Below are 14,842 nucleotides of genomic sequence, written 5' to 3'. Positions count from 1 at the left end.
AGAAGCCCAAATATTTTTTCAGAGCTAGATGCAGAAAAAAATTATATTCAGTTTGCAACCTGATGGAGGTCAGTATAGATGGACTAATAGAATGATGCTATGCCCAAAAGATTTTACTTCACTAGGTGCAGTAAAAAAATTGGTATTCTATACACAGGTGGTATATCTTGCAACACAGATAGGCTACTCCACTGACTAACACACTCTGCAATAGGCCAAAAAGGATTAGCTTTGCTAGATTCAGCCAAATGCTGTGAAAAAAACTTGCACAGCACTGGCACAGACCTGCCTGGCAAAAACTGATAGGAACTGATGTAACCTAGTCCTGAAAAGGACTCCAATTACAATTAGTCTTTACTCCCACAATCTATCTATTTAAGAGCACAGACCTGCCTGATAAAAGTCGTAGGAAATGCTGTAACCTAGTCCTTAAAAGGACTGCAATCACAACTATTCCCTACTCCCAAGCTATCTGTATATTTGTGCGAAAATTGGCTTGAAATTAACAAGGTATAGCGCACACAGCAACAGCGGTGCCGTCTAACACGCAGCTGCAGCAGTGAGAAAATGGTGGCGACGGGGAAAATGGCTTGGTCTTATAGGGCAAGGACATGTGACATACACTGCCAATCACACATGCCCTTGCTTGTGTAAAAAAAAGCACTTCGCTCCGTGTGTGCGCTGCTGATAGGCTGACAGATTGCACCTCCCCACTGCAAATGCGGGAAAGAGAAAAAAAAATGGAGATCTTCATTGTTCCTGCAGAGATCCATCCCCTGCCCCTCCCCCCGCCCCGCTGTACACTCAAACTGCGTATTAACATTAATTTTCATCATTACTGAGAAAAAATCCAGTTATGATTTTGGTGCACGAACAGTTATTGAACATAACCTCGAACAGCCGAATTTTTCTCAAATTGTTCGTGTTCGCCGACCGGCTCGAACACCGCCCAAAACAGCTCGAATTTGAGATTGGCGAACAGTTCGAGTAGAACAACGCTCATCTCTACTGCCAACCGAGATTCGTGACACTCAACAAACAAATCTCTCCTAAAGGTCCCAGGCACAAACAACCTCCCATGAGGAGTGTTAGATGGGGCATTCTCCTGAGCTTTAAGAATCTCATCTTCCAAAACGGAGTCTAAAGCAGCTATCACAACACCTTCTTGTAAAATGTTTTCCTCTTTCTCAGCACCGACTATGGGAGAAAAACTGCGAGACAAGGCATCCGCCTTAACATTCTTAGTACCAGGGATGTAAGTAACGGAGAAATTAAACCGCGAGAAAAACAGTGCCCACCTAGCCTGACGGGCATTCAGGCGCTTGGCAGCTTCAAGATATATCAGATTTTTATGATCCGTAAGAACCTGAACGGGAAATTCCGCACCTTCCAAGAAGTGGCGCCAGTGTTCAAATGCGAGTTTAATAGCCAATAATTCCCGATTACCAATATCGTAATTCAATTCAGTCTCCGAAAATTTTTTTGAAAAAAAGGCACAGGGATGTAATCCATCCCCGTTATCCTGAGACAATACTGCGCCAACCCCCACAGAGGAAGCATCAACCTCAACCAAAAACGGCCTAGTAACATCAGGCTGCATAAGGATGGGAGCAGAGGTGAACCTCTCCTTGAGATACACAAAAGCTTCAATGGCCTCAGAAGACCACTGAACCGCATCAGCACCTTTCCTGGTGAGATCAGTCAGAGGTTTGACAATACTAGAAAAATTTTTTATGAACTTTCTATAGTAATTGGCGAAACCCAAAAACCTCTGTATCGATTTCAAACCAATAGGCCTAGGCCATTCCTGCACAGCCTGAACCTTAACCGGATCCATCTCAAAACCTTTGCTGGAGATAATGTAGCCCAAAAAACTAATTCTCTGTACAGCGAACTCACATTTCTCCAGCTTAGCAAAAAGCGAATTGTCCATTAATAACTGTAATACCTCACGCACGCTCCGCCAATGAGACTCCAGATCTGGCGAATAAATCAAAATGTCATCCAAATACACAACCACATTTTTACCGATCAAAGGTCTAAGGATGTCATTAATCAGATTCTGAAAAAATGCAGGAGCATTAGTAAGACCAAAAGGCATAACCAGATTCTCAAAATGACCCACAGGAGTGTTAAAAGCAGTCTTCCATTCATCACCCTCCTTCATGCGCAACAGATTGTATGCCCCCTTAAGGTCAATTTTAGAGAACCACTTGGCCCCCAATAACTGGTTAAACAGATCAGGAATCAATGGCAGTGGGTAAGGATTGCGTACCGTAATTTTGTTAATCTCACGAAAATCCAGACAAGGACGTAAACCGCCGTCCTTTTTTTTTACAAAAAAAAATCCAACCGCCACAGGAGACTTAGAGGGCCTAATGTGACCGGCGGCCAAGCTTGTCTGTATGTATTCCTCCAAAGCCTTCCTCTCAGGAATAGTAAGGTTAAATAAACGACTCTTAGGAAGAGTCGCTCCAGGGACAAATTCAATAGAACAATCATAGTCTCTATGGGGAGGCAAAACCTGCGATTCTTTCTCAGAAAAAACTCTCCAAAAATCCTGAATAGGAACAGGCAATTCTCCCCTATCCAAAGCTGCAATACGCCCGTTACAACACTTGTCATAACATTTATGGCTCCAGGATTTAATTTCACTGGTAGACCAATCCAGTACAGGATTGTGAAATTTTAACCAGGGCAAACCCAATATTACTGGAGAAGGCAAGTTATTCAACACTACCAAATCCAATTTCTAATGGTGAACACCATTAATAGTGAGAGGAAATACACTGACCTTGAGAGTAATATTCTTCAAAGGGGAGCCATCCACAGAAACCACAGCAATGGGGGATGATAAAGGTTCAGGTTTTAAATTGAGTTTTTCCACGAATCCCCCATCAATTACATTCAGTGTAGACCCGCAATCAACAAACACCCGAAATTCCATCAATTTTTTCTGAGCAATCGTGGAAGCAGCTAAAAATACACCCTTGGAATTTAAACAGGCAATACGGGCGTGACTGACCATTTTTTTTTCTTTCTTCATACGAAGCTCACAGCCTTTAATCAAATGACCAGATTTTCCGCAATAGAAACACAAGCCTTCCGAAAAACGACGGTCTTTTTCTTGAGAGCGAGGTGCCACCGATCCAATCTCCATCGGTTCACCACTGTTAATACACACATTATCATAACCAGAAACTGACATAGCAGAGGATTTGCTCTCATTAACCCTAGCACGCAGTCTTCTATCCACCCGTATAGCTAATTGCATAGCCTGTTGCAAATCCTCAGGTGTAGGATAAGCAATTAGCAGGTCTTTAACCCTTTCTCTGAGCCCAGCAAGAAATAGACTTTTCAGAGCAGAATCGTTCCACCCTGTTTGAGTGGACCAACGACGAAAATGTGTACAATATTTTTCCACATTACCCGATCCTTGTTTTAAACGTCTCAACTCAGTCTCAGCTGATGCGACACGGTCAGGATCATCATATAATAGTCCCAAAGCAGAAAAAAAACTATCCACTGATCTGAAGCATGAATCACTAGGTTGCAAAGAAAAGGCCCACTCCTGAGGCTCTTTGCGCAAAAGTGACATTATGAACCCTACGCGCTGGGATTCATCCCCAGAGGACTTAGGTCTCAAACGAAAATACAATAAGCAAGCATTTTTAAATGAAAAAAATTCTCGGTGTTCACCAAAAAATAAATCCGGCAAACATACCTTAGGCTCCAAGAAATGTGCTCCAGGACAGTTACTCACGTGCTGACGGAGCTCGGCCACCTCCAGAGAGAGTCCCTGCAGGCGATGAGCCAAATCCTGAACCGACACCATGATGGAACAGAAAAATCTTTCCTTAGAGAATTTGCTGGCTGGACTTACTGTTATGTTCTGCTACCAAAGCTAAGGAAAGAGAGGAGATCTGTCCCTACTATAGGACTCAGCTGAATCCCTACGATGTAACAGGGAACCTGATCCTGCGATCAGACCTGCTAAAGTCCTAATCTAGTCTGTGCGGAGACCTATAGATGTGGGGAGGGAATCCCTACAAGTACTAAGGACTGGGAGGAATATGGGACACCTCCTAACAGAAATAGTAGCAGACAGACGAACCAACAAAATAGATAGAACATAGAGGTCCGTAGACCAAGCAAACTAACAGAGTTAGATACAGAGCACAGGCTAGCTAGAAAGTAGATATACAATGAAGTCCAGCAAAGCCAGAAGGGCGGAGCAGGACTAAATAGGCCAACAAGGTCATGTGACCAGCAAAGGAAAAAAAACCTAACAGCAAGGTTCTAACACCATGCATACCAGGATTGGGAATGAGGGGTGCCATGCAAACGAGGATTGGGGATGAGTGCCATGCATACCAGGATTTGGGATTGAGGGGTGCCATGAATACCAGGATTGGGGAAGAGGGTGCCATTCATACCAGGATTGGGGATGAAGGGTGTCATGCATAACAGGATTGGAGATGAGGGGTGCCATGCATACCAGGATTGGGGATGAGGGGTGCCATGCATATCAGGATTGGGGATGAGGGGTGCCATGCATACCAGGATTGCGGATGAGTGATGCCATTCATACTAAGATTGGCGATGAGTGGTGCCATGCATACTAGGATTGGGGATGAGGGGTACCATGCATCTCAGGATAGGAATCTGGGGGGGCCATGCATACCAAGATTCGGATGAGGGGCCATGCATACCATGATAGGGATGAGGGGCACCATGTATACCAGGATAGGGATGAGGGGTACCATGCATACCAGGATGAGGGATGGGGTGCCATGCATACCAGGATAGGGATGAGGGGTACCATGCCTACCAGAATGAGGGGTACCATACATACCAGGATAGGGAAGAGGGATGGGGTACCATGCATACCAGGATTGTGTTATGATCTGCAACATGTACTAAGGAAAGATAGGGGAAAGATGTCCCTACAGTAAGACTAAGCTGAATCCCTATGATGTAGCGGGCTGCCTGTTCCTAGTGAACAGACCCGCCATAGTCCTCGGCTAGTCTGAACGGAGACCTATAGCATAAAGGGAGGGGTCCCTAAAAGAACTAAGGACTGGGACAAAAATGGGACACCTCCTAACCAGAGAAGTTGTTGCAGAACACAAAAAGACAAACAGACAAAAGGTACTAGAGGTCCCAGAAGGAACAAGCGAACTGACAGAGAAAGGCACCGAAGCACCAGGCTAGAGAAACAGTCAAACACTAAAGTCCAGCACAGCCAGAAGGGTGGAGCTGGAATATAAAGGCAGATGGTCACGTGACCGCAAAACACAAGATGGAAAAAACAAACAGGAGGGTTCTAACAGATTGGGTATGATGGAGCCATGCACACAAGGATGAGGGGCACCATGCATGCCAGGATTGGGGATAACGGGTGCCATGCATACCAGGATAGAGGGTGAGGGGTGCCATACATACAGGATTGGGGATGAGGGGTGCCATGCATACCAGGATTGGGGATGAGGGGTGCCATGCATACCAGGATTAGTGGTGAGGGGTGTCATGCACACCAGGATTGGGTGTGAGGGGTGCCATGCATACCAGAATTGAGGGTGAGGGGTGTCATGCATACCAGGATTGGAGATGAGGGGTGCCATGCATGCCAGGATAGGGATGAGACGTGCCATGCATACCAGGTTAGGGATGAGGGCAGAACATAATAGGATAAGGGAATAGGATTGGGGAGCACAAATACCAGGATGGGGGCAGCACATACCAGCATGGGAGGCCATATACCAATAAAAATGTTCGCCACCTGGGCGTAGGACGGGTTCAATAGCTAGTATATATATATATATATATATATATATATATATATATATATGATGACGCAACACATCCAATTGATGAAAATAAAAAATGAAACAGATTCTTAAGTAACCCATATCAGTTACGTTTCAGCTATATGTTAGGCACACCTGGTTAGGTGGATCCTGGATCTGGGCAGGCACACGGTCCCCGACGTTGATGCAGTAAGCATGGAGACATTGGGGCTCAATAGCTAGTATATATATATATATATATATATATATATATATATATATGATGAGGCAACACATCCAATTGATGAAAACAAAAAATGAAACAGATTCTTAAGTAACCCATATCAGTTACGTTTCAGCTATATGTTAGGCACACCTGGTTAGGTGGATCCTGGATCTGGGCAGGCACACGGTCCCCAACGTTGATGCAGTAAGCATGGAGACATTGGGGAAACATTGACATGGCACTCTCAGCAATCCCAGTAACAGCGGGATGGATGAAGTGGAACCCAGCACGGATGGAATCAAGTATGAAGGAGGCGCACACAAAACTGAGGTCTAGAGTCTGATTTCCAAAGTCCATGTGTGTGTCCTAATGGGCCTTAGGTAGGCCTAGGGTGATGATGTCATTGATCCACACCAGGCAATTTGCAAAACCCAAAATGGAGCTCAACAGAAGGCAGCTGATCCAGGGGAAGGAAGTGGAGACCGAGATACCTGGCACAGGTGTGTAACAATATTTATGAAGGCTTGATCAATATATTTAAATAGACACATAAAAATGGTCTAGAAAATTCTGTTCATACAATTGTTTTCCTTGTCCTTACTGGAATGTGCAGATTATAGATTAAATAGAAAGCATTAGGTTCATAGCCTATGCTTGCTATGTAATCCCTACTGCAGTCTGTGCGCACACTCAGAAAGAAGTTGTGCACTCCTGTCTTCTAAAGTGCGCACTTCTTGGTGAGATAGTGGGTGATATGAAAAATCAATAACAAATTTATTGACAAAGTTTAGTTTCTCTTTAAAGAATCTCTCCTCCCATTAAAGATTTTATCCTCTTAATATATTGCAATCATCATATTATATGACACTGTGCACTTACAATTGCTCATTTTGCCCTTCTGCCCAGCTAATACTTCCCTTTTCTCTTCTCTATGTAGAAACAGGAAGTATCTTGTCCCAGTAGAAATCATTCCCCTCTCCAACTCCTGACCCAGCAGTTCCGCTCCTCCCCCCTGCCATTGACTTTTGCTGTGACTGATGAGTCATACAGGGGAAATTGATCTCCCATTTCTATATAGCGCTTAGAAGGAGACAGTTTTTAATCATTTGATGTTGTAGACCTAATGACAAACAGAAGAATTAGCTGGGTACAAGGGAAAAAATAGCAATTATAAGTACTCAGTGCCAAATAATATAATGAATACAATATAATAAGAAGTAAAAATTTCGATGGGAGTGCTACTTTAAGAGATTTTTGTAACAACTTAGGACATAGTACCTTGTCCATTGTACAATACATAAAATCTTCTATGTTTAATAATACACTAATGATACATTATCAGAAAAGAACCAAAGGTCCATTAACCCTGTGTCAGGCGCAATAGGCCTGTCAGGCACAGCTCACACATTTTTGTTTCCCCCTCTTCTTCAAGGTGGCAGGGGATTCAGCCCCTCCCAGTTCCTTCCTATCTTTAGATGCTGCTTGAAACCCCCCTTTCAGATTTACTGCCGTCCTTGTGGAGAACAAGTGTGACCTCCGTGACCTCTCAAGCTCATTGAACCTGAAGGTTCTCATTTTTGAAGGTTCATACATTCTGTTTTTTTTCATTACAGTTGTTTATTTTATCTGTTTTATGAATTAATAGTGCAAAGTTTGTGAATATTTCATAGCAATAAGTAGTGTTTTCTTACAAATAAGAGGGTTTTCTTAGAAATGGCCTCTGAGGCACATTGTGCCTGAATAAGTAATAATAATGTCTGATATGATATGATATTATGATCTGACAACCATGCTTCTCTCTCTGCCAATGTGTTTCTTCTGCTGAACTTTTAACATCTAAATCTGAGTAAATATGACTCAAGTAGCATCTAAGTACCTTCAATTAATTTTTTTTCCTAATTTTAATATTTAGTAAAAATTGTGTCCTGAAAACTGGAGGCTATTTGGCAGTAGTTATAAAATTTGGGTACTTTTTGTTTTATTACATTTATGGTTATTAAATGTTTTTTCCATCTAATTTTGTGTACTCTTTTTTAGTACATCCCGATGAATGTCACTGATTACTTCAGATATTGAGTTAATTAGGTATTATAGGTGGTTTTCTAACCTGACCCAGGGAGTGCCAGAGATACACCTGACCCAGGGTTAACTTGCTTAAAAAATGCACACTGAGTTCTTTTTTTTTTATTAAACATGAAAATGAGATGCAATGATAAAAAAAGTTAAGTGGTATAAGTCCTTCTTCAACCAAACAAAAGCAATATATTTACAGATACAAAGTATTGTTAAGCAAATTGAGAAGAGAAAAAATTTAGATAAATAAACTAAATTTTACTGGAATTTGATAATGTATTCAGCAGCAGAACAGGAGCATCCATCCACATTTTTTCCTGCTGCACAATTGTTATATTCCTGCAATTTACTTAAGGCCTCATTCAGACAAAAATGATTTTCGTTGTATGTAAAAACAGAAACAAATTTTACATCAGTGTTTTAAATAAGATTTTATGAGTGTTTAGTCAGTGTATTAGTTTATCATCAGTGCGTCATCAATGATGTTCTATTATTGCAAAAAAATAATAAAACCTTGCAATGTTAAAAATAGACAGCACATGGATTGCACACAGATGACAATGACTGCTGTCAGTGATGGGTAATTTTTATCCATAACTCTGATCAAAAAAATGCATGTCTCCATTATTTTTTCTGATACACAATCTGCAAGAAAAATAACATAGACATGTGAACAGCCACACAAACTATAATGGGTACATTATGTATGCATAAAAAAATGAATAGAACAAGTTAGTAAAAACAGGTGTCTCAATGACGGATCACATTAAACTCACAGTATATGTAATTATTCTGTACTATCCACCAAATAAAACAATATATATAAATATATCTATATAAATAAAAATGTAAATGTTCGTTTGTTCAAAATCTTAAATCTCCGAAAGTTGTTAAACCATTGCTTTGAAATTTTGACACAACGTTACATTTGAATACATGCATGTTTTTATATAACAGCTGTTGGACGTAAAAGCAACAGCAAGAGGTGGGTGTTACGAGCTCAGTCCCACGCTGACTCTCCCCGGCCGCCCGGCATTCTTCCCCCCTTAGTGACATCTCATTCATAAACCTTTCTTCCTCGCCTTCATTCACCCCAGCCGCTGCCTGTGCTCTGCTCCTTTCGTGTCCCCCAGTGGGGTTGGGGGGAAGGGGAATGATGCAACTGTCTGTTCAAGGCCGAAAGGCGCTGCGGCTCATCACCACCACTGCTTGAGAGGCGGCTGCCTCTTCTCACCGACACCGCTGCTGCGGCTTATTCTTGGCAGGTTAGTCTTATTTCCGACTACTCAACAACAAGTGGGGGAGGGAAAAAGAGAGGGAGGCGGCATGGAGAGGTGTAGGCCACAGCCTCCGCTCTTGTCGCTGTGCTGGGCCCAAGCCTCGCAGCAGTGGGCGGATAGCAAGCGACTGAAAATCCCACTGTGCCACCAACCGGAGCGGCACTGTGATCTGGCTGGTACCAGTCCGGGACATGTCAAGCGGATCACCCCTCCTCCTCTGCCGCCTGCCTTTATCTCTGTGCCCCCTCCTGCTGCATTCCCTCTGTACTAGGGAATCGCATAACTAGCAATCCCTGACATGACCGGCTCCATTGTGACACCTGACAGCAAGTATCGACCTATTTAGTGACATATGCAAAGTACAGATTTGCAGGAGTCACAGGGTACAGGCTGTTACCATGCCTGCCTGATGGGCACAACTATAAACAGCGCCAGCATTGCCCCATCTGATATATATATATATATATGAATAAAAATGTAAGTATATATATATATAATCTATATAAATAAAAATGAACGTTGCATTCGAATACACGCATGTTTTTATATACCTACTAATGTTTTTATATACCAGCTGTTGGACGAAAAAGCAACACACGCTGTACCCCATCAAAAAATATTGTATACCCACAAGCATTGTGAAATTAAATATTTTAGAAACGTATTATACACGCGCGGTCAAAATTGTTGGTACCCCTCGTTTAATGAAAGAAAAACCCACAATGGTCACAGAAATAACTTGAATCTGACAAAAGTAATAATAAATTAAAAATCTATGAAAATGAACAAATGAAAGTCAGACATTGCTTTTCATCCCTGCTTCCACAGATTTTTTAAAAAAAATAAACACATGAAATAGGCCTGGACAGAAATGATGGTACTCTTAACTCTATATTTTGTTGAACAATTTTTTGAGGCAATCACCGCAATCAAACGATTCCTGCAACTGTCAATGAGACTTCTGCACCTCTCGACAGGTATTTTGGCCCACTCCTCATGAGCAAACTGCTCCAGTTGTCTCGTGTTTGAAGGTTGCCTTTTCCAGACAGCATGTTTTAGCTCTTTACAAAGATGCTCAATAGGATTTTGGTCAGGGCTCATAGAATGCCACTTCAGAATAGTCCAATGTTTTCCTCTTACCCAGTCTTGGGTGTTTGTAGCTGTGTTTTTTGGGTCATTATCCTGTTGCAAGACCCATGACCTGCGACAGAGACCAAGCTTTCTGACACTGGGCAGCACATTTATCTCTAGAATCCCTTGATAGTCTTGAGATTTCATTGTACCCTGCACAGATTCAAAACACTCTGTGCCATATGCAGCAAAGCAGCCCCAGAACATAACAGAGCCTTCTCCATGTTTCACACTAGGGGCAGTGTTCTTTTCTTGCTATGCTTAATTTTTCCGTCTGTAAACATAGAGCTGATGTGTCTTGCCAAAAACTTCCATTTTTGTCTCATCTGTCCATAGAACATTCTCACAGAAGCTTTGTGGCTTGTCAACATGTAATTTGGCAAATTCCAGTCTGGCTTTTTGATGATTTTTTTTCAACAATGGTGTTCTCCTTGGTCATCTTGGTCGCCTCCCATGACGTCAACTTTAGATCAAACAATGACGGATGGTGCAATCTGTCACTGTTGTTCCTTGTGCTTGAAGTTCACCTTTAATCTCTTTAGAAGTTATCCTGGGCTCTTTTTTTACCACTTCTATTATCCGTCTCTTTGATTTGTCATCAATTTTTCTCCTGAGGCCATGTCCCGATAGGTTGGCTACAGTCCCATGGATCTTAAATTTCTGAATAAGATGTGCAACTGTGGTCAAAGGAACATAAAGCTGTTTGGAGATGGTCTTATAACCTTCACCTTTAACATACTTGTCTATTATTTTCTTTCTAATCTCTTGAGACAACTCTTTCCTTTGCTTCCTTTGGTCCATATTGAGTGTCACCATGTCAGCAAACAGCACAGTGAGTATCTGTAGCTCTATATACAGGCCCACTGACTTATTACAAGATTGTAGGCACCTGTGATGCTAATTAGTGGACACAACTTGATTAAACATGTCCTTTTTGTCACATTATTTTCAGGGGTTCCATCATTTATGTCCAGGCCTATTTCATGAGTTACATGTTTTGAAAAATTCTGTGGAAGCAGGGTTGAAATGCAATGTCTGATTTTCATTTGTTCATTTTCATAGATTTTTAATTTATTATTACTTTTGTCAGATTCAAGTTTTTTCTGTGACCATTGTGGGTTTTTCTTTCATTAAACGAGGGGTACCAACAATTTTGACCACGCGTATATATATATATATATATATATATATATATATATATATATATATATATATATATATATATATAATATACAGCTCTGGCAAAAATTAAGAGACCACTGAACAGTTTTCTATTGGAAAGCATGGAAAGACTGGTGGAAAGCATGCCAAGCTGTGATTAAAAATCATGGTTAGTCCACCAAATATTGATTTCACAGTTAGAACATGAGTAATTTGAGGTCTGAAAGCACTGTTTCTTTTTTAATATTTTAGCTTTGAATTTTGGATACATGTTGTCAGTAGTTTATAGACTAAAACAACAATGTACATTTTACTCAAAAATATACCTATAAAGAGAAAAAGCAGAGAAACTGAAAATTTTGCAGTGGTCTCTTCATATATACATCACTGCTCAAAAAAATAAATGGAACACTTAAACAACAGAATATAACTCCAAGTAAATCAAACTTCTGTGAAATCAAACTGTCCACTTAGGAAGCAACACTGATTGACAATCAATTTCACATGCTGTTGTGGAAATTGAAAAGACAATAGATGGAAATTATTGGCAATTATCAAGACACATTCAATAAAGGAGTGTTTTTGCAGGTGGGGACCACAGACCGCATCTCAGTACCAATGCTTTCTGGCTGATCTTTTCGTCACTTTTGAATGTTGGTTGTGCTTTCACACTCGTGGTAGCATGAGACGGACTCTACAACCCACAGAAGTTGCTCAGGTAGTACTGCTCATCCCGGATGGCACAACAATGCGAGCTGAGGCAAGTAGGTTTGCTGTGCCTGTCAGCGTAGTGTCCAGAAGCTGGAGGCGCAACCAGGAGACAGGCCAGTACACCAGAAGACGTGGAGGGGGCCGTAGGAGGGCAACAGCCTAGCAGCAGGACCGCTACCTCCGCCTTTGTGCAAGGAGGAACAGGAGGAGCACTGCCAGAGCCCTGCAAAATGACCTCCAGTAGGCCACAAATGTGCATGTGTCTGCACAAACGGTAAGAAACAAACTCCATGAGGGTGGTATGAGGGCCCAACGTCCACAAATGGGAGCTGTGCTGACAGCCCAACACCATGCAGGACGCTGGGCATTTGCCACAGAACACCAGGATTGGCAAAGTCGCCACTGGCGCCCTGTGCTCTTCACAGATGAAAGCAGGTTCACACGGAGCACATGTGACAGACATGACAGAGTCTGGAGACGCCATGGAGAGCGATCTGCTGCCTGCAACATCCTTCAGCATGACCGGTTTGGCAGTGGGTTAGTAATGGTGTGGGGTGGCACTTCTTTGGAGGGCCGCACAGCCCTTCATGTGCTCGCCAGAGGTAACCTGACTGCCATTAGATACCGAAATGAGATCCTCAGACCCCTTGTGAGACCATATGCTTGTGCGGTTGGCCCTGGGTTCCTCCTAATGCAAGACAATGCCAGACCTCATGTGGCTGGAGTGTGTCAGCATTTCCTGCAAGATGACGGTGTGGCGCCCCTGAGGGTTCGACCGCCACAGGGATGCTGCACTTCTGTAGTGGAGTGTAGTGTTCCTCCTCTGAGGTAAGAACAGTGTGATGGTCAGGACCCAACCTCCACATCCAACATCACACTTCTCCACCAGAGGGTGCTAGAATGCGCTAGTTGCTGCCCCTACTGGAATCGGGAGACTGGGGAACCAAGAGTGAGGGGAAAAATTTAGTGGGTGAGGGTGGAGGACTCACATTTTAGTGACACTTAATAATTCATATTTAATACCCAGCCATCCTGGTCTTAGGTCCCTTTTTGTCTTATGACGGTTCTTTGTCTGTGCTACTGTGACCTCCTACCCTGGACGCGGATCCTGTGTGGGCCCGCATCGGATGGAGACACAGCCCTCGTTCCTTGGCCTTGGGTCGAGGGGCAGGCTGCAGATAATGAATGTCTCAGCCCGGTCAGGGACCATGACCAAGAAGGCCCGGAGCTTTAGACTTTAGCTCCACCGCTCCACGTCCTGGTAGGGAAAGCCCGGTAGGCCCTGAGGATCCCACCGGGTAACGGAAGGAGCAGAGCTGCCACCTGTGCCCTTTTTCTGAGAGGAGTTCAGAGGGAGACCCTGGCTATATACACACACAGACAGGAAATGACTCAGTCTGTAGTTTAGGAACACTCTGGTGCGGGGTCCTGATCGAACAATGGACTTACTCGGTGGCTGTCGGATCCCCGACCCTGGTGACCGCAGAACTCCGCGAGGAGCAGGGAGTCGCTTTCCTTCTGCCATCTCTTATGTGAGTAAAGCCTTGGAAGTACACCCCTATGGCCTCAGGTCTCTATATTCTGCGCCACACTGCACAATGCAGAGACTTCCTTTACTACTACTCCCCCCTCCATCCTGTCTCTCTGCCCTGAGGCCTTGCTCCGCCTGTGGGGAGTAGTAACAATGATGGCCGCCATACCACCATGCCTCAGCGGACTGCAGCGGCGCTGGTGGCCTTCACCAGGTGCCACAGGTGGTGTAGTCGAAATCAGCCACTCAACTCGGATAAGCCCGTACCGTCCTTTTAATTGTGACGGCCCTGGGCACGGAGGGAGTCCGGGCCACGGCTGCACCCCATCTCTCCATCACAGGACCCGACTTCAAGTCCCCCATCTCCCAGGGTAAAAAGGGGCTTTCGAGTAGAGGCGTCACTACAGCATTGAAGCTATGGACTGGCCCGCCCGTTCCTCAGACCTGAATCCGATTGAGCACATCTGGGATATCATGTCTCGCTCCATCCACCAATTGGCTCCCTTGCAATTGTTCTAGAAAATGAAGTATGTCTACCAGAAAATAATTGCAATTAAACATGTTCTGCTATACACATGTTTATTTCCTTTGTTTGTATTGGAACAACAGAAAATAAAAGAAACAAGGGCAAAATGGACATAATTTCACACAAAATTCCAAAAATGGGCAGGACAAAATTGTTCAATTTTTCCAAAATTGTGGGTAAATAACTTTTGCTTCAAGCATATGATGCTCATTCAAATTCACCTGAGGCAAGTAACAAGTGTGGGCAATATTAAAATCACACCTGAAACCAGATCTTGAAGTTCTTTTGTCCACTGTGCGCACCTTAATCAAAAAATTTACAACCCATGGCACTGTAGCTAATATCCCTGGAAGTGGACGGCAGATAAAAATTGATGAAAGGTTACAATGCAGGATAGTCTGGATAAGCAGCCCC

Source organism: Phyllobates terribilis, unplaced genomic scaffold, assembly GCF_046119375.1.
Source record: "Phyllobates terribilis strain yellow unplaced genomic scaffold, ASM4611937v1 Scaffold_7__3_contigs__length_470593459, whole genome shotgun sequence".
Lineage (NCBI taxonomy): Eukaryota > Metazoa > Chordata > Amphibia > Anura > Dendrobatidae > Phyllobates > Phyllobates terribilis.
Note: the sequence above shows the minus strand (reverse complement) of the source record.